The following is a 19,631-nucleotide window of genomic DNA, read 5'->3' on the forward strand; positions in this document are numbered from 1 at the left end:
AGTTTTTTTTCTGCAAGACTCACCTCTGTCTCCATAAAGTTTCTATATTAATGTGTATAACGTAAAAGTATATATTAACAAAAACCTCAAAGTACTATGGATTTAAAAATTAAATAGAATAATTCCAAAAATAAGAATAAATAGTTAAAATTAAATTTTGCTCTTTGGATCAAAACCTTTTATTGTGACACATTTTCATTGTAACCAATAACTATGGCGCATAGTAGAGAAACTGGTCACGGCAGATAGCGTCCTGTGACGATGCCAATGACCATCAGGCACAGTCACAGGACTGAGGCCGAGGTCAAACAAGGTATCTGCCGTAACCCGTTTATCCTCTAAAATAGAAAACGCTTTCAGAACACAAATCCCCCAGTGAGTATAAAGCTTCAAAGACCACCAGCTCACACAGATATGACAAATTCCATAATTTATCAAAACACTTTTTAAAGTTGAAAATGATATTCCTTTAAATTTGCCACGGATGAACACCTGGAGGTAAATGGCTGTGTGTTTAAAAAAGAAAAACACAAGCGATCCAGAAGACAGTTTCTATGTGTTGGTGGAAAGGGAAAAGTCTTTCAATAAAAAAAGGACAGGCAAAGTTGCTCAGAACACAAGTTTGGTTCAGATCCTCCAAAATCATCTTTGACTTCCATCTTAATAATATCGTGGCGGGAGTGAAAACACTTTATGGATCTTGTATAAGAGTTATTCGTCTCTTTTAGTTTTCTCAATCCCGTGCAACGTTGCAGATAAACTCTAAAGAGACACTAGCATGCTCCTGTTGCTCTTCTTGTTGGGTCTGGCTCTGGGTGCCGTGTGCCTTCTGATGACCCTCTATTTCAACTACAGCGGGGCCAGTGTCCCATGTCCTGGTACAGCTTCATCAGCCGTATCTACAAGTACTTTGCCACTGGGTTGACGTGGGCTGATGCAGAGATCCATTGTGTGTCAAATGGAGCCAATCTGGTGTCAATCCACAGTCTAGAAGGACAGAAGTTTGTTGAAAACCTGATGAAGACCTTCGACCCTGCTGAGGGACGAACCTGGTTTGGACTGAGTGACAGTCACAGAGAAGGCCCATAGATGTGGTCTGATGGATCGTAAGTCGACTTTAGCTTTTGGAGTTAATGCGTTCCCGACAACAACCATGGAAGGGAGCACTGTTTCTACGCCAACTAAATCGAACGACTACATCTGTTCTGATAAATCCCCTTTTCTTTGTGTATCTCGTCTAAGCTGTCCTTAAGAACTGAGATGTTCAACATGTCTGTCTGACCTGGTCACTGCTCACTTGTTGTTCTGTTGACATCCATTTTGACTCAAATGGTCACTAAATCTCTACTTCATATTAACACAATTGTCATTTTAAGTGATTAAAAACTAAACTAGAACTCTGACATGAAAACAAGGAAATAACAATCAATATCAATTGACAGAACTCTAAAACATCAAAATAAATTGCCCTAAACTATCAGGCAGAAGAAAGATTCCACCTCAGTCACTATATAATACAAGCCAATCCACTTTGGCTGTGTGTTAGAAAGAAATGCCAGGGAGATTTTTATTACAATTTGCCCTTTGGACTTAGTCATAATAAAGTGAATGTAAGACAAAAAAATAGGCAAATAAACCAAACTTAAAAACAGAAAGCTGCAACAACTGTTCTTGCAAAAAGCAGCACGCTGGTACATGGAGAATTACTGCTGTGGTTGCAACAACTCGGGGGCATGGTTTAAATATGAGCTGATGGCCAACGGGACGCTCATGAGTATGGGGATCCAGGTGGACAGCAGGTCAAAAACCCCACACACAAACACAGAGACCAAGTGAGAATATTGCAGGAGAGGGAAAGACCGAGAAAACAAGAAAACCAGGCTGAGGAACTCCCCGACATCAGAATGATGCCAGACAAGTTCTCTGTTTGATCAAAGGTCTCAGAATCAAGTGATTGGAAAAGTCCATGTGCTTTATGCATGGATATTTGTATGTTGCAGGCAATTAACCTAATTTTTTAAGCTTCCATTTGACTAGATATCAATTACAAAATTCGCTCTTGTGCACGTCTACACAGCACCTGATCACACATCAAGGAAAGAAAGAAGCTCACTCAGAGATGTCACAAAACTTATCATTTATTAATTTGAGTCAAATGTTGACATAATAAAATGCTGCTTTAGAAAACACGTGGCTTCAGCAGTCAGAAAGTAGAACACAAAGGGAGACATTTTTCTTTGTGACTGAATGAGAAAAAGTTTAATGCAAAGAGGAAGTTGCTCAAAACAAAAATACATACTCTTCTCCCCTGACCATTTGATTCAGTATGATCTGAGCTTAGAGTTCAGGTAAAGAATGAGGGCACAAAACACTGCTGACCAATTACTGACTGCTTACCACTTCTTGTCACAGTACAATCACACACAGCAAACTTTTCTGTACTGTTCCTCTGCAACTAGAAAGTCTTTATATTAAAGTCCACAATTAGTCTTTTAGATTGAAAATGTTTTCCATCTCTTCCTCTCTTCTCCCCTCCTGTTATGTCCTTCTCCATCTTATAAGTACAATGCAAGTGCTACAATTTGTTAGTCTTTTAGTCGAGGTAGAGTCTGAAGAGGTGTGTCTTTAGTTTGCGGCAGAAGATGTGAAGGCTCTCTGGTCGTGGTGTCTTCAGAGAGCTCGTTCCACCATTTCTGAGCAAGGACAGCGAAGAGTTGTGATCTTGTCGAGTGTTTTGTTCTCAGTGAGGGAGGGACGAGCATTTTGGCAGATGCAGAGTACTCTGGTTGGGTTGTAAGATTTGACCATGTCCCGGATGTAAGCTGGACCCGATCCATTCACAGCACAGTACATGAGCACCAATGTTTTGAACTGGATGCGGGCAGCTACTGGTAGCCAGTGAAGAGAGTGGAGGAGTGTGGGAGCTTGATGTTGTATGCAAAACTGTGTTAATTAGGGTCCTTGTTACGACTAGTCGTAGAGGAATCTATTGTATTTCAAGGAATTAATATTTGTTTTCTCACAAACTAAGGGGCTTTTTGGGGGCTTTATCACATTTATGAAGTTAGATTTGGCATGCATATCAGGAGTGTTAAAAAAATGTGATTTTGGGGTCTCTCGTTTGGGTATCAAGTAATGTCCCTATAGGGCCCCCTATAGTACCAAACAAGGCCAGGAAGGGGTGTGGTTAATCTGGCAAGATGCACTCGTTTCTATTCATGGTTCTAAAAGTCTTGCGTGTGTTGCAGAGCAATTCACGTCCAGAACAACAGGCGGAGTAACGTTTTATGCCGAATACGACCTAGAGAGTCACGCCTTTGTGTGTGGAAGTCGTTGGTTTGTTTATTTATTTATTATATACTTTACTGCCCCGTACATCGCCACTGTTGCTTTTCATCGCGGACACATTTGTCCCGTATTTTCTTCCACAACTGTGTGCACCACTCGACCAGCAAACCGACGTTTGCGGAGATCTCCCTCCATGAATCGGAAGCCATCGGCTCGTCCGTGTAGTCCGCCAATGACGGCTTGTAGAAGTGGTCATATTTATGCATTTCTTCCGACAAAAGTTCTCCAATCTGATCCGTTCTCTCGTAAAAATCTTCATTTTAACAATGGCGGTATTGTGCTATGAAAACGGAAATGTAAACATTGAACCCCTGAACCCACCCCAATTCTTTCATACTATTTCAAGAATAGGGGGCGCTGCAGTTAATGGTTGTAGATTTTTTTGAAGGTTGAAAATAAAACATATGCTGTGTTTGGTGTGGAGGCACTGAGTGCTTGTCTAATTGTCTGAATTTATCAGTAAAAAAGGAAGCAAAACAATTGCATGCCCAAGTGCATGTGAGCTCAGCACCCACTGACACTGGAGGGTTTGTTAGCCTGTCAACAGTAGCAAATTAGGCATGTGTTTTTGTTTTTAGTTGTTATGTCAGAGAAAGAGCACTGTCTTGTATTTCTAAGTTACGAATTATAATTCGGAAGTCTCTTTATAGATGTCATAAATAAAGTGAACTAAATTAAATAACATATGTGTTTCTTGCAAAACCATAATGTTGACGCTGTATATTTACTTTGGTTGTGTGAAATAACGTTACTAACACTAATGACAATAAATCGTCAATTTTAAAATGTGTATGTTACTAACGGCGGACCACTTTTTTACTTTGGAGAAGTCCATGAAACGCAATCACTCAAACCTACTGCTCATATATTTCATCTCTGTCCTGTCTTGTGAAAAAATTTAACCGTAATAGCTTTACTGCATGGAAAGAGTGTAGGATGGTTCTAAATGATGGCGTTCCTATAGTGCGCTGAGCTTTGCATATTCTACTGATCTGTGTGAGACTTCACACAAGGAAAAAGAGATGGGGAGCGCTGCTAGATAGACTCACATTGGTTCTAGCATGTGAAGATTAACGGCATCTGCTTCCATTAGCCTCGGGGTAATTGCTCAGACAGCGATGAACATTCCGTAGCTCTAATACTCAAATCAAAGAAGTTGCACAGACCACCAAAATCCAGGTCTGATTTCTTTCACTCAAAACACTTCTTAATTGGTTCATCTTTTTCAGACATCACAGATGTGATTTACTTCCTGTATTTTCTAATTAGCTAGCATTTGATTCATAGTTTTTGAAAGATCGTGTCACTTATTATAGAGACCTTAATTATATGACATAGGTAGTATGATTAAGTGAGTCTGGAGATTCTTCAACATGCAATAGGGTCTGACACAGTATACAGTGAGGCTAACCTGAATGTCCTCAGAGAGAACTTTGGGAAAAACAGTATACAAAGATGTAAGGTTTAGAGAGAACAATGCATGTTGAGGAGGTGAGCCTGCTGTGTAAGAGTTGTTGTGTGTGCATGCAGCGTGCAAACACACTCTTTTGAAAATGTGGAAAATTTGTGAGGAATCAAGACTCTCAACATGAAATATTGAAAGACACAACCCCAACCCTCCTTCTTAACCATGCAGCTTATCCTGCTATATTATCCTGCTATTGGCCTTGATTCATACACTCTCCTTTGGCATTGGTGTGGAGCCCACGGCTGGACTTCATTATGATGTTTGGTAGGCTCATTGCAGATCCATTAGGTTGATTTGACACCATGAGGGGCAGACCGAGAGAGTTGGGATGTGAGAGGAAAAAAAGGGCGGAGTGATGTGGTTATATTATGGGAGCAGCAGGGGGGGGTTTCTAAGTATAGAGCCGGGCGGCTGCTGTAGCCGGGCCTCAGTGCCCTGTAGCTCCACAGCTTACAGGGAACGTTTATTAGCAATCGCAGCTTATTATGAACAGCTGGTGCTGGGACCCGCCCACGCCCGTTGCATACATTGACGCAGGCCATGACACACGCACACATATGTACACATTGACTGTTAGGACTTTAATATTGAGCGCACATTCCCTGGCCTAACTGTATTAATTTCTTAATTTGATGTATATTTTGCTGCAAAATAGATTAGCTTGCCTTTTTAATTATATGACCAGTGTCCAATAAATATTCTTTTGATCAAACTATAATTCCTGCTGGTGTCATTGCTGTGAGGCAGCTATCTGGCACAGATAGCTGACACACTGGTCTTCTGTTTGTTCCCTCTAAACTCCTGCAGCCTCGACATCCATCCAGCGTGTCCCTGTGTGTCTGGGTTAGAACTTCATGATTAAATTTACTCAATAATAGAAGGGGACCATTCATGCTTGTTTTGCAAAAACAAATTATACTAACCATATTTTGACACGGAGATAATCCTAAATGTCAGTATGATTGTGAAACCCCAAAGGGCCCCTTTGCAGACATGGACTCACTTACAATCTACACAGCAGCGCGTAGCAAAGTGTGTGTTCCAGAGTGACTATTTATTGATCTTCATACACATGTGGTTTGATTGGTTCTTGAGTTGTACCAGAGATCCTTTTTCCAAGGTCACACTGAATGAGGAACACTGTGGAACTTTACTTCCTTGACAACACTTCCTGTCACACTTTCATTGATGATAATACAAGAAGCACAAACTTTTGAGATGTTGATTTAGAACTCATTATTGATTAGGATTTTACCCACAAATGAACATCTACTGTACATGGGACAATAGGACAGATATTCAACCGTTTAGTACTTTCCCATGTCATATCTAAAAACTGGGGAAGCAGATATGCATATGAATATCAAAATTAGAAAGGGGCTCATTTTGATATTCATATGCATATCTGCTTCCCCAGTCTTTAGATATGACATGGGAAAGTACTGAACGGTTGAGTATCTGTCCCATTGTTTTTTCATGTATGACAAGCACATGGCTGTCAATTACCAGAGCTGTAGCTACTCAGAGTATACTGACACAGTCGCATTGGCAATCATAAATGCCACTCTGTGTCTGTGACTCATCATCTGCAGTGACATTAAATGGAATCAATAATGTAATTGAGCGAAAAGGAGCTTGTATTAAAACATTTAGTGCCACACAGGAGACAACATTAAGAAACAGAAAATATAATAAAACTATCAGGTGCGTCAAAAACAAAGCGCAAATCAAAATTGAACGGCATTGAGTAAATGCCGTGTGTCTCGCATTGGTATTAACTTTGCACATGGCATTAAGCAAAGGTTCACAGGAGTTTTAGGTTGTGATTTTTTTTTTTTTGATTACTAAGTTGGTGTTGTGAGTCTGTTGGACCTGCTGTAATTCAACACAATAAAACTTATGTTACAATACTCAACAGAGATTTACTACATCCCAATTAGCAATATATGCAGTAACTAGGGTTAACATTGGGAAGCTCAGCCCTGATTCTCCTCATCCTTCCCATCATGGTCAGCTTTCTCTTTAGGAGCTTGTGTCCCAACTTCTACGATGTTTTTACCCTATCATTGGCACACGAAAAAGTCCTTTGTTACGTCAGGCATGTGACACACCGACATGATGTTATAAAGAAATAAGGTACGAGAGGCTGTACTTGAGGGTGCAACCCACGATCTACTCGTATTATAATGCAGTGTACGTTGTGTCATGTGTCTTTTGTGATGACTGCTGTTCCACTGTCATTACCTGCATTAGTGCTGCTTGTTCTGCATGTCTGAGGTACATGCTTTTGTTGATGAACAAACAAGATGAACATGGGCGTGACATGTACTGCTTATGAAATCATAGCTTTCCTAACTGATATTATAACTTTTCTTTCAGTAGATTTTTAGGGTGTTCATGACGTTATTTTTGCATTGCAACCAAGGCCTAAATAATAAATACCAACATGGTAAACATTGTAAATACAAGTTTGTTTATGGAGAGAGGGATAGACTTAATCATTTGTGTGCGTACCTCGTACAATTGGATAAGAATTGCACAAAAAGAAGTGCATCGAGTGTACTGCGGTGAAGTATAATCCACTCTGCAGCAGAGATGATTGACTTTTTAAAAGTGTGTGTGTGTGTGCGCACTAAAAAAGGCATCCGCCTGTGAAACGACAGACCAATTAAATCCAATCTGTTCCACAGGACGGATGACATCATAAAAGTGCGTCATCTTACCAGAGCCTACAGAATGCCCGCTCCCCCCCCCCCGCCCCACACACACACACACACACACACACAACTACCACATCTCGTACTTCCCACTATGCTAAAATATGTACTTGACATAAGCTATCATTATTCCTCGTTTCTTCTTCCTCCGACTTGCCTGTGTATGAGAGAGTCAATGTGTTCTACTTACACCTTTTCCCTCTGTCCGTGAGGCAAAAGGGAACATTTTGTGCTTCACAGTAGGACAAACAGTGTATGCATATTGTATGTGCATCCTCCATCTCAGAACTTTGCAGTAGAGATCATGATATCTTTTTTAGGGTATGTGCTCAAAAATGACGTTTGAATATTCATTTAAAAAAAACATATATTCGAATATCTGGTTGCGCATGCACGTCAATAACACAGGGCTCTCAACTTTTAAAGAAACCTTGGAGTGGTATTTTGTCGGGGGTGGACGTTACAACATATGTATTTACGTATTTAACAACATATTACCACAAAAATAAGTAAATTAACTAATGGCCAAGAGCTCGCTCTCTCTTTCTCTCTCCCGCACCGTCGCACTCTCTGCACATAGTGGTTTAAATGACAATAAACAAATGCTGAGTGCTGATCAAGAGTTTTTTGCAAGCTATTATTTAAGTTTTTTTTTTTTTACATTTGAATATTAATTTTGACATTTGAATAGTTGTTTTTAACTACTATTCAAATTTATATTTGAATTTAGAATATTCGTTGACAGCCCTTATCCTTTTAGAAATGTGAGTCTGTAAGCAAGCTGTGTAATAACACTACCTGAGAGGGATGAATGAAAAAACGTCAATGCATTTAGCCTTCATTTGAATCCGTCGCTATTACGTTATCTTTTGGGTCGTGTTAATGCCGTTTCACCATCTGCGTCTTCCCTCCCCTCACCACTGCTTTTGTTTCCTGAGAGGTAATTATACGAGACAGTTAAGCAACACTTATCTTCTTTTTAACCACATTTGGTCCCTTTTTTTTTAAAGCTGTGTAATTGCAGATAAAGTAGGCCACACTTTGAACGATACTAGTCCTGTTATTCAATGTCTTGGAACCATTGGGGGCGTGCAAAATTCTGAGCTCTTGATTCAATGATTTACAATTATGTTCAGATTTTTTATTTCACGGTCTCATGCTAACATATTAGTGGGCTTTTCTCAAACACAAAATTATATTATGTATTATTCCTAGACACTTAGCTGCATTTGTCTTTTAGTTTTATTTTTTGTTTCTTTAATTATTCATGTGTGGGTAACCTTCTACATTACAGTATCATGTTTAAAAAGAGAGGAGGATATTTAATATCCAATGTTAGCCTCCCAGTGTGGATTAACTTTCATTCCATTTCGTAATTATCGATTTGGGGGGAGAAGTTGCATTATTTCAATCACCTGATAAAGTCACCAAGGAGTTAGTACCCTGCAATGAGCAGGGAAAATGAGCAATAATTTGCTCACTTTCTTCTTTTCGACGCTTTGATACATCCATAATCATCTTCAAGCAGTACGGTCACGCATAAAGGGATAAATTGTATTTTCTAAATGACAGAAGCTGAAGCATACACAGAAGGCGGTCTACCCTGAAATTCACACATTGATAGAATTGGCCCTCAAACCAGCAGACTTACAAACAGCACTCAGTCTTTCTCTCCAATCTGTGGTTAGCCGATTCTTTCCTATTTCCCATCGCTTTCATCCTCTCGTGTATCTTCTAATTAGCACTATCTCCTTGAGTGAAAAGGGTGAAACACAAACATCTAGTTCACATACAGTGGGCTTTATTTATAGCTATATGGAGGTATCATAAGTGAATTAGACAGTGGCTTACAGCGTGCAAAACACCAGCAATGGCTTTTATTCCCTTGCTCTGAGCTGTTCTCATCTGCATTTGCAAATCCTCTACTGGATTCTGTTTTTCACTACCTAATAAATAGGAAGTAAGCTTATGGGAATGTGTGAAAGATCCACATCTACTTATAAGACATAATCTGTAGGTTCAATCATCGGTGTATGCTGGGAATCGGAGTGTGTGTTTTGAGTGGAGCTGAAGTGTACGAATCTCGGCCTTGCATGCGTATACCACTCCCCTATGCAGCACTCAGGAGCTCGAATTAAAGTGGATTTAAAGGAGGCGAGGCCTGGAAGAGAGTCGGGGTTTAAAGCTGTGATTGCCATGCCCACCACTCATAATGAGGCGCATTACAGAGCTGATGTTGTAAGATTAGGGTGACTTAAGGGACATGAGCTGACTTGCATATCAGGAGAGTGAGGGGAAAAAATAGAAGGGAGAAAAGACAGTAGTGAGTGTAATAATGTAAGTGTAGGGTGAAATAGGAAAATAAGAGAAAATGTGTTAATACATAGTTTAGCTGTGCATATGTTATCTAATTGATTCATATCAAATGTGTCTACTGTGCATGGATCAAAGAGAAGAGTTTGATAGAGCTGTGTGGATGTTGGCATTAGAAAGGACAGAAAAGCGGACAAACATAAAACGGACACAGAAACCGTCTGCATTCCTGCCAGCGTGTGAGGACGGCAGAGAGCGCTCCGTTATTAAAGCGCTGACAGCCAGTGACAACGATGTAGCTCCGTTCTGCTGCGGCCCCATCCCCGCCAAGACTGGAATTCAAAACGGGCCGGGATGTCATGTAGAAGGTTGACAGGTGTTTGTGTCCCCTTCAGTGAGAAATTGTCAGTAAGAAGAAAAAAAAAACACAAAAGGAAATTTTCTGTCCCTTCCCAGCTCACTTGTTTGATTTGATTGTGTGGTGAAACTGATTTACTGGGATGACACATCCCAGTCATGTAAGGGTTTTTGATATGCACTCTGTATGCCGGCCGTTGAATAAACCTTTCAGTGCAATGCAAATGCCCAAATGTTCCTTTGGTGACAATGTTTCAAAGTTATATATATTACGATGGTTCTGCCATGTTACCACAGCAACAATGAAAAGCCCCGCTTTAAGACGGCTAAGTTAAGAATAAAAAATACTTTCGTATAATCAAACTAGTCTGTCTATGTTTGTAAGCTGCTTTGCCATGCTTGATATTTTGTATTCTTATTTACTTATTGTTCTAGATTAGAGAAGAGGAAAAAAACAAAAACATTTGGTTTCAACCAAATTGTATACTTCCATTTTGTGCTGGGCACCAGAAGACACTGTGCAGCGCTCTTCAGTTCACCGTAATCAATGTCCTACTTGGAGAAAAAAACCCTCAAAGTACTGTAATGTGAAAGGGAAGAATTAGGATTTGCAAATGAGCTGCTTAGTAGATGTTACATCATTTTGTCTTCATTTTTTATTTTCAGATCTGACCCACGTAATTCATAGACTTCCAGGAGAAATCAAAGTACAATTTATTCTTTTGTTCACAATACACGTCTTTTGTGCATTGACTCTTCCAGAGTTAAGAATTAAATGAGCTAGTTCCAGCTGACCTCGCATACCACGCATTGTGCCCTTTGGAATGAATTTTCTTTCAAGGGCGCTGTGCCATCCGTGAGGAACATTTGATAAATGCCTGAGGGTGTAACCAAGGACTGCTCTGATTCACAGGGGCCTCGGTGACAAACCGCCTTTACTGTGTAACATGGTTTAATGGGCATAAGAGTGGACGACCTTCCATACGACTAGCACAACATCTTCATCATTGTACGACTGTGCTGTATGTGATAGTAAGCGTTGCTGGTGTCTGTAATGTGTTTGTGTAAAAGATGCTACGTGCACCTTTTTATAGCCTGATTGTCTTTGACTTGGGGAATGCAGATTGAATATCAATGGACACATTGCCGGGATTTGGTTGGGACTGACACTGTTACTCCCAGATGTCCACAATAAAAGACATTGTCTGCCGTTTCTGCACAATTTGCATTGATGTGCAGCGGAGAGGGAAGTTCATAATGAATCTGCAGTTGACATTAAATGATGCAGAAGCTCAGGATATTTTCTTCTTATGATACAGGCGGGACAGACTTAATTGGTTGTTACTCTAATACTGTTTATTTAGTGTAGTGGCTGGTTATGATATAATAGCACAGAAACAAGTTGATATGTACATGATGCAGAGGTGTCTAGGAGGGCCCACAGCTGACATGTACCACAGGCGTTGCCACACTGCCTGGAGCATAGTACATAGTAATAGTCAATAGTGATGAAATAACCCCCTTTTGTCCTAGCATAGGCATATCAAAGTTGGAGGTGGTAAGTGCTTTGTAAATTTGGCCTACTTTATTTTTTGTTGTTATTTCTCATGCATCTTCATTTGTTCATTAGATCTATTTGAAATAGATTCATAATAAAGGGATATGCATTTTTTTGTCATGCTCATGAAGCCACACCAATTTGACAGAAACCACTCAAACCACCTCTTGGTTTTGCCTCTGCTTTGCAACCTGACATTCCCTGTTTCTATGTAATCACCAGTCTAAACAGGTTGTAATCAGCGCGTTGAGGCAGAGGATCAATCTGAAGCCTCCACTCTGATTGCGAATGACAACATGTCGGCATCTCAGCTGATGGTTTTTATTCATATGATTTTGTGTTGTATTCAGTTTTTTACTTCTGTTTCTTTAGATTTCAAAGTGGGTCATTCAGTCTTTCCACTCTGAACATGGAGGTGGTGAACTCTTTAGTTGTTCAATCGAAGAATCAATTCATCATTCAGAGAACATGTATGCAATCAATTTTAATTCTCTAAACAAAGACACCCCCATAAATACCATCCCAGATACACATCTGTCAAAATGCTTTGAATCTGATCGGCAATATTGTCGCAATAAATGTTTCCTGATCCTGATCCGGCCATTCTGAATATCAGTTAAACAGGCTTTACAGCTCTTACTGTGTATGTGTTGACTGTTTCTTTAATAATGTATCTTTGCCTTTAACACAAAGACACACACAAATTGTTCCCTACCGTTCCGTTGGTATTCATGGGATGCTGTTGAAAGCAGCGAGTCAATTCATTTAAAGTTGTTCACAGCAAGGCCACCTCAGATGGATTCCTTCTCTCTTGCCCACTCAAAAGCTCCTCAGTGTTATAAACACAGTAACTCACTTTCAAAGGACACGTTGAGTGAGGGAGCCGAAGGCCTTTGTTATCCAACCAGATGTGGACGACATCCTCCTCGCATCCACTTCAGCTGGGGCACCCCGTTAACGCTTGTTTCAACACAGACTTCTGGCTATTGTTGGTAACTGGTGTAGAGTATGGCGGCAAATCACTGTCAAACTTCGAGAACGCAAATCGGGTTGATGCGCGCGCGTAAATCAAACACAGCGTGAACTTCCTCGCTCGCGAGGTTAGTCTCTGCTCGCGCTCAAAGGTGTTTTCTACGCGCTCGCTGTTGTTCTTTTCGACAGTAAGGGGGCGGAGCCAGTCACCATGGTATCTACATCTGATTGGTTACAAACCCCGTCTTTGGATTGGCTGGAGTGATGCATTCACAGAACTATAGAAGCCCATTTCCGCACTAAAAAAAGGGGATAGAAAGTCGAAATTATGAGATAAAACGTTGTCAAAACACAAACGACACCGCTCTGTAACCGTAGTGGACGGTAGATGGACAACCAGCAACAACCATGATTTACCATCACTACCGGCACATTAAGACCAATGCGTCCAGCTGGCATACCGGTCCGTCAGTCTGAATCTGTGAATATCTTTCCAACTTTACCGAACTATGGAGGAGCCTGCACATATCTTGTCTCATTATTTGGTTTTACAAAAATCAATCCGTATTGAAAGTTGGCAAGATATTTTTATTTTACCAATACGGACCGGTCTGCCAGCTGGACGCATTGGTCTTAATGTGCGGCCAAAGTGCCGGTAATGATGGTAAATGATGGTTGTAGCTGGTTGTCATCTACGGTCCACTACGGTTACAGAGGTGTCGTTTGTGTTTTGACAACGTTTTATCTCATAATTTTGACTTTCTCTAATACGGAAATGGGATTTTATCGCATATAGTGCGAGCAAATATCTCGCACAAGACTGACTTTTGCTCGCAGATGTTTGATTTACGCACGTGCATCAACGTGATTTGCCGCCATATAGAGGCATTGTTTCGGTTAATAGCTTGTGTGAAAGGAATTCGGAAAGAAAATTTACTGAAGACACTGTTGTCTTAATCTATTATCAACGGGAGCCAATTTGGAAAGAAGGTTTTTCGAGGGGGAATGCCTTATCAACTCAGTCGAGAGCGCAGGGACCCCTGTGGTGGCTGTCGCTTGACCAATCAGATCTCAGGGCTCTTTCACCAAGAGCGAGATAGCACATAGGTGTGAGGACCAATTTGTTGCAGGGGTTTTGTGTCCCGTTGTAGCAATGCATTCCAAAACTCAGCCTTGGTTTTTATGCTATGGTGTGAGTCCAAACACAATACAGCCTTGATTGTAGTTTTGGACAAACAATACTACTGTGATTTGAGCTACTTTGCCACTGATTGCTGTTGGAGCGCGCTTTCCGACTTTGTGTTCTTGTGATGAGACTGCAGGGGACGACGTCCACATCGCCCACAGAAACCACTCAAGATTCAGATTTGTTGTTTTTCCTTGAGTTCAAAGTTGTTGGCATTTTTCCTTTTCTCGAACAGCATGTTCCCATTTTTTTCTACACAATGCATTACTTGTGGTATATAATTTCGATTTGCAGAGGCTAATACCAAAGCTACAAAGCATCACTCAGCTTGTAATCATAAGATACTTTGGGAAGTCAGTGTAACTTTGAATTTATTAAGGGCTAGAAGAAGCCTACGGACATACAGCGAGGACTGAGAGCACAACATCTGGTTTCACCCTCCATTCAGCAGGAGGTGATGTGACCCGAATACTTGACCCATGCTCAGTCAGAGTGATAGACGACTGTGTGCCCTCTTAGTCACGATAAGACTGGTCATAATCTATACACACACAAAACAACCAGGACAGTGTCCCGCCTCACACCTAACGGCTGCCCTTTTGGCTCGGTTTTGGTCCGATTTTTCCAGACCTTTCCAACCCCACGACTTAAATCAATGACAAAGACTGTTAAAGATATTCAGTCCAATTGGAGTTGTTACTAAATGGGACCAAAATCTGGGTTTTTGCAGGAGTCAGTGCACACTTGCATGATTCTGAGCCTGTGTGTATGGAAGTGTGCAGCTAATGAGGCTTCCCGACAAGCTTCATGGACATCAAAACACACCGTTACACTGAGACACATTCATCGCCCAACTACAGGCGTACAGGTAGCTTGGCAAGGATAACAAAAATGCATATGGATTGCATGTTTGCCGTTATTCTCAGTCCTGTTTCATATTGTTTAAACTTAAGCTCTTATCTCTAAAGACTAGGCTATTCTTTATTTTGCTTTACACAAGTTTGCCTAAAATACCAGGTTTTCAGTTTTTTTAAAGGCAATGCTGGAAGGACCTGCTTCAGCACAAGTGACTAACACGGACAAACCGATTCATGAAAGTTGGACATTTGGGCACAACATATGTATCATTGCTGGCAGAGGAAACCAACCAATCAACAGACAATAGGAAGTCATCATTGGTCCACAGAACAGTGATCTGACAAGTAATTTTCAGTTGATGTGACCTTTTTAATTTGATCATATTTAAAAAAGAAAAAAAATGTTTTCTTTGTGGCCTTTTTTTCTTTTTTTTTAGGTTGACTGATCAACATTCATAGCAATGGGCCAAGCATACAAGAGGCCAGCATGCAGGTTCATTGTTTGGTTCTGTTTGTATAGAACTATAGTCATAATTGTTCAAGACACAACAATTTTATCCAAAACTTTTAAACCATGTGTGCATTCGCTTTCATTATGTGTTCATTGTAATTGAGCCTTTTATCCCTGCATTTTTGGTTACGGTATAGGTGGTGAGAATTAATGGACAATGCTTCCATGAGAAATCAAAGATCTTTAGCTTGTTTGTGATTATTTATTGAAAATTGGCATGTTGAAAAACCAAAGAATACACAAATCATCAAACACAAGTCATAGGTACAGACAGAAGTTCAATTCAGCAGAAAAGGGACATAGTATTCCTTCTCCTTTAGAGGAGCAGAAAGATCTGACAAGCTTCTTGGTGTAAAGAGAAGCTTTTAATACACGTCGGTGCTCCGCGTTGTCCAAACAGAAGGGCAACCCCGTACAAGAACAGAACGCATATGTTAAAGGAATTCACACTTTTGATTGTGCCATTGTGTATCATAGATAGGCGTTCCCCATAGGAGGCTTTGGTATTTGCTACAGATGTGGAAATATTGCAGCAGTACTTCATCTAACAATATTACAATGTGAAACGTGTTTTGTGGCTGATAAAACTGCAGGTTGGGAGCTTGTGTTGGTGGACTGCCTGACTGAGAGACAGTGGATGGGGAGAGAAATGGACAAGCGGAGCGGTTGAGGTGGCAGGGTTGCAATGGAGGAGAGGATGGCAGGAAGCAGCTTTCTCTCTCTTGGCAGGGTTGAAGCAGAGGGCAGAAGAGCATGCTCACTATCTGATTCAATTAGCACCACATGCTGCACACAAAGGTGCTGCTGCTGAGCTATGGATACACCGATGTGTCACCTCTCACGCTGCTTTATATATATATATATATATATATATATATATATATATATATACAGTATTAATATATATATATACTGCCTTTTGAAATCTATTCTGCGTACCACACAAGGACTTTGATTAAAGCTGCGGGAAACCAGGATTCACCAATTACAGGGCCTCTGGTACGTTTGCAGGAATTTCATTTGTATGTTCTAAAGGAGCCTTTATGGCCGTTACTTTTCAACAGACTTAATAGCTCAGAAACAAATGTTGAAACTGTCACTCTGTGTTACAATGATCAATAATTTACTACTTTGTTGCAAGAATATCAGTGCTGACCATAGCACCATAGACATAATGCATACATTATGGTTTTCGGAGGGAATTTGTACATTAAAGCTGTATGAAAAACTACAACACACTAAATGGGCTGCACTGAAATTGCAGTGAGGTCAGGGGTGTTGGCGTATTCCCTCCCTAAAATGTCTGTGATGAAGGCACTTGATGCTTCATTCTGCTGGATAGAAGCTCTGTGTGCATACCTGCTACATATGAATAAAGTGAAAGTATGTATAAAAATATGTTAGAAGTATGGATCTACATGTACTTCTACTCCAGCCCTCTAGCGGGCTTTTTTGCTCTTTACAAGTGAAATGAAAGGCCATAATACGGCTGCCTGTAGCTTGAGACACACACCAAATATTGCCTAATGCAGGGGACCATGGTTGTCAGTGTGCGTCTATATGGCAAGGTGCCATGTTAAGTTGATCATGGGTCAAGGAATATAACTTAACAAAAAATGATTTTTAGGAGCGAAATTGCAGTATTAAAGACTGCTTGTGTCTGCTTTTTTTCCTTATTGCCTAAGGCCAAGTTCATCCGGCTCATGAGACAAGAGTATGCTTTGGGTCTCTGTGCTTTATGTGATTAGTGTTCTTCAGGACTAAATTTAGCCTCAGTGTTTTGGATAATTTTCATGAAAATCCATGTTGATTGCATTAATGTATTAGTATTTATAACTTTTGCCCTGTTCCAGTTATTATTTTCCTGAGCATTACGAGGAGGCGAGCATTGGTCATGCAAAGCAGTAATTTGATTCATTTGCTGCTGGTGGGGATTTTTTTCAGCTCTAATGGATAATTCAATTTTTTTTCATTTTCAAACTGATATGATTTGCCAATGTTTTCCATATTCTGAAGTCTTTTTGAGTTTATTGCAACATTAACTATAATATACGGCTGCCAAATTAGGTCTTTAGTAATGATTGTTAACTTAAAAGAACATTTTGCCACTTTAGCCTCAGATGTTTGTTTTTTAATATCCAGTTGAGCGCTGTTTGGCGATCATCCATGAAATCATATATGGAACAAGTTGAAATATCTTCAATACACTTCGGCCTTGTTCCGATATGTGCTGTAGCGCCAAATTGGTCCTACCCACTATTGGGGTGGTTGTGTTTCACTGGAAGCCCAGTGTTTTACCATTGCTGCCATTGGAAATCGAAATGAGCTTCTATTGAGGTCATTTTAATTGCTCTGGGATTTCTATGGCAGTATGTTAAGAATGAAAGAAAATATTAACTACTCAGTGAGTAAATGAAGTATAATATGCCGCTGCATTGTGTTACTGTCTGTTCAATCCTCACCAATTTTTTTTTTAGTCACAGAAGTTGAGATCCTTACGGAGGTTTGTTTGCCAACTGTGCATGAGCATACATTGTTAGTCACTGTAGTGCCAATACTGTCGACTACAGTCTCATGGAGATTGGATATTAAGGTTATGTACCATAGGTGGTCCAACTCTGCAGGACATGCTCTTGATTTACACCCAGCATTCAGACTCAGGCACTGCTAAATACTGGTGTGTAAGGGTATTAGACCCCGCCTAATGAAGGCCCGGAGCTACTATTCAAGTCCAACGTACCTTAGTGGGGGGTGTAATTTATGTATGCATTGTATGCATGCATGGTTGAGCACATGATGAATTAGAAGCATCAGAATGCAAATGACTGTGGTTCCAGAGCAGGCACAGTCATTTGGGTTGACCTTAAGCTGCCCTAATACAGTGCATGTGCATTATTGTAATGTGCGTTTGACCTGCATTTTGTTTTATCAAGTATTTGTTTTTTAAGTCAAGAGGAAGCAAAAGAGGATACTTCGGGTAAGGGAGCAAGTGTACGTTATTGTTTTTGAATGCATCTCTATGTTGTTTTTTGGGAAAATCTTGTTTCCCTCCATGTCAGCCCATGCAGCTCATTAGAGCTTAGTGCACATCTTGACTTTCTTGGCTCTGCCATTGTCATGGCAACACTAGGTTTAAACGTCTCAGAGCCTCTTCAGCTCCTGCACCATCAGCAGCCTGGCACTTGTGGAGCCTTGTGGGATGTGTGTGTACGTTGGTCTGGTTGGTATGTGTACATCAGTGGAGAATGGTGTGTGTTTTTGTCTGTGTGCAAAAATAGAACATATACCTCCCTCGACGTGTGGAAAGGTTTTCTATAGGTTCCTGTCCAAATTGCCATGAGTCAGCGTGATAAACAGGAGACGTGCATCGTGGTTGATTTAAAAAGCCCCTCACACTCACCTCACTATTAACGGAGCCGTAGCTACTTGAAGGATGTACTTTCAATGCCTCATGAAATAGGTTGGTTCAGAAATGCAAACAAGGGGAAATTAATTGGAGCAATATATAAAGAAAGGAGGGTTGATTTACTGTGTAGAAATAGAGTCAAGTGATGGAATTAAAAAGGCACTCACTGCCAGATATATGCTTTGCACTCTCTGTCTGTGAAATATATATCTTCTAAGGATTTTACATTTGGCTGTTTCAATTGACAACTAATTAACACATAACTTTCTGGCTTAAAAAAATAAATATCACGGTGTCATCATGTGACCGCTTTGTGTGAGTGCGTGCGTGTGTGTGTGTGTTGCGGGGGGGGGGGCGTCTGCCTGCAACACTACCACATTATGTTTGTCAGCCATTGGTCTGCAATTTATCTTTCATTTGTCAGTTTGTCAATACGCTGGCTCTGTTGTAAGAAGGCTGTATTCATAGTGTGGACGTTTTCAACCCAGTTGGCTTTTCATGACTGTATCACTCAACCTGGTGTACCAACCGACCTCTATACGTCTAATAGGGACAGCTGACATGTCTTTTGTGTTTTAATACCTTCAGGGTAATGCAACTCCAGTAACTCCAGTCTGGGTTTGTGACAGCACATTAACAAAAAATAACATAATTTTCCTTTCGGCGCTAACGTGGTGTATGCACTTTGTTTTGGCCCTTAAGGCTGCCGGTAAATACGCCTTATTCATATAGCATAGGGCCTGCTTTGTTGTCACAAATGGATTTTTTTCATGTCCACTAGAGGAGCACTAATCCAGTTCAACTCTGTGGCCTTTCAGTCAAGATTTACAATATATTGTGAGCGTTTTTTACTAACCTCACCTGACTTGTTTTCTCTCCAGTTTAGTTGGCAGAGAATACACACAACACGTGTGTGCCAGCCATTGCATTACAACTTT

The 19,631-nt window shown here is 40.5% G+C and overlaps 1 protein-coding gene and 1 pseudogene across 13 annotated transcripts in view; both read left to right on the forward strand.

Annotated features, from left to right (window-relative positions):
* The window catches only part of nrxn2b (neurexin 2b), a 551,159-nt gene that overhangs the window by 185,959 nt on the left and 345,569 nt on the right, over positions 1–19,631 (forward strand). The gene's annotated exons all lie outside the window — the stretch shown is intronic.
* Positions 779–1,252, forward strand: LOC120821678 (ladderlectin-like; annotated as a pseudogene).

Source organism: Gasterosteus aculeatus, chromosome 7 (assembly GCF_964276395.1).
Source record: "Gasterosteus aculeatus chromosome 7, fGasAcu3.hap1.1, whole genome shotgun sequence".
In the NCBI taxonomy this organism is placed as follows: Eukaryota; Metazoa; Chordata; class Actinopteri; order Perciformes; family Gasterosteidae; genus Gasterosteus; species Gasterosteus aculeatus.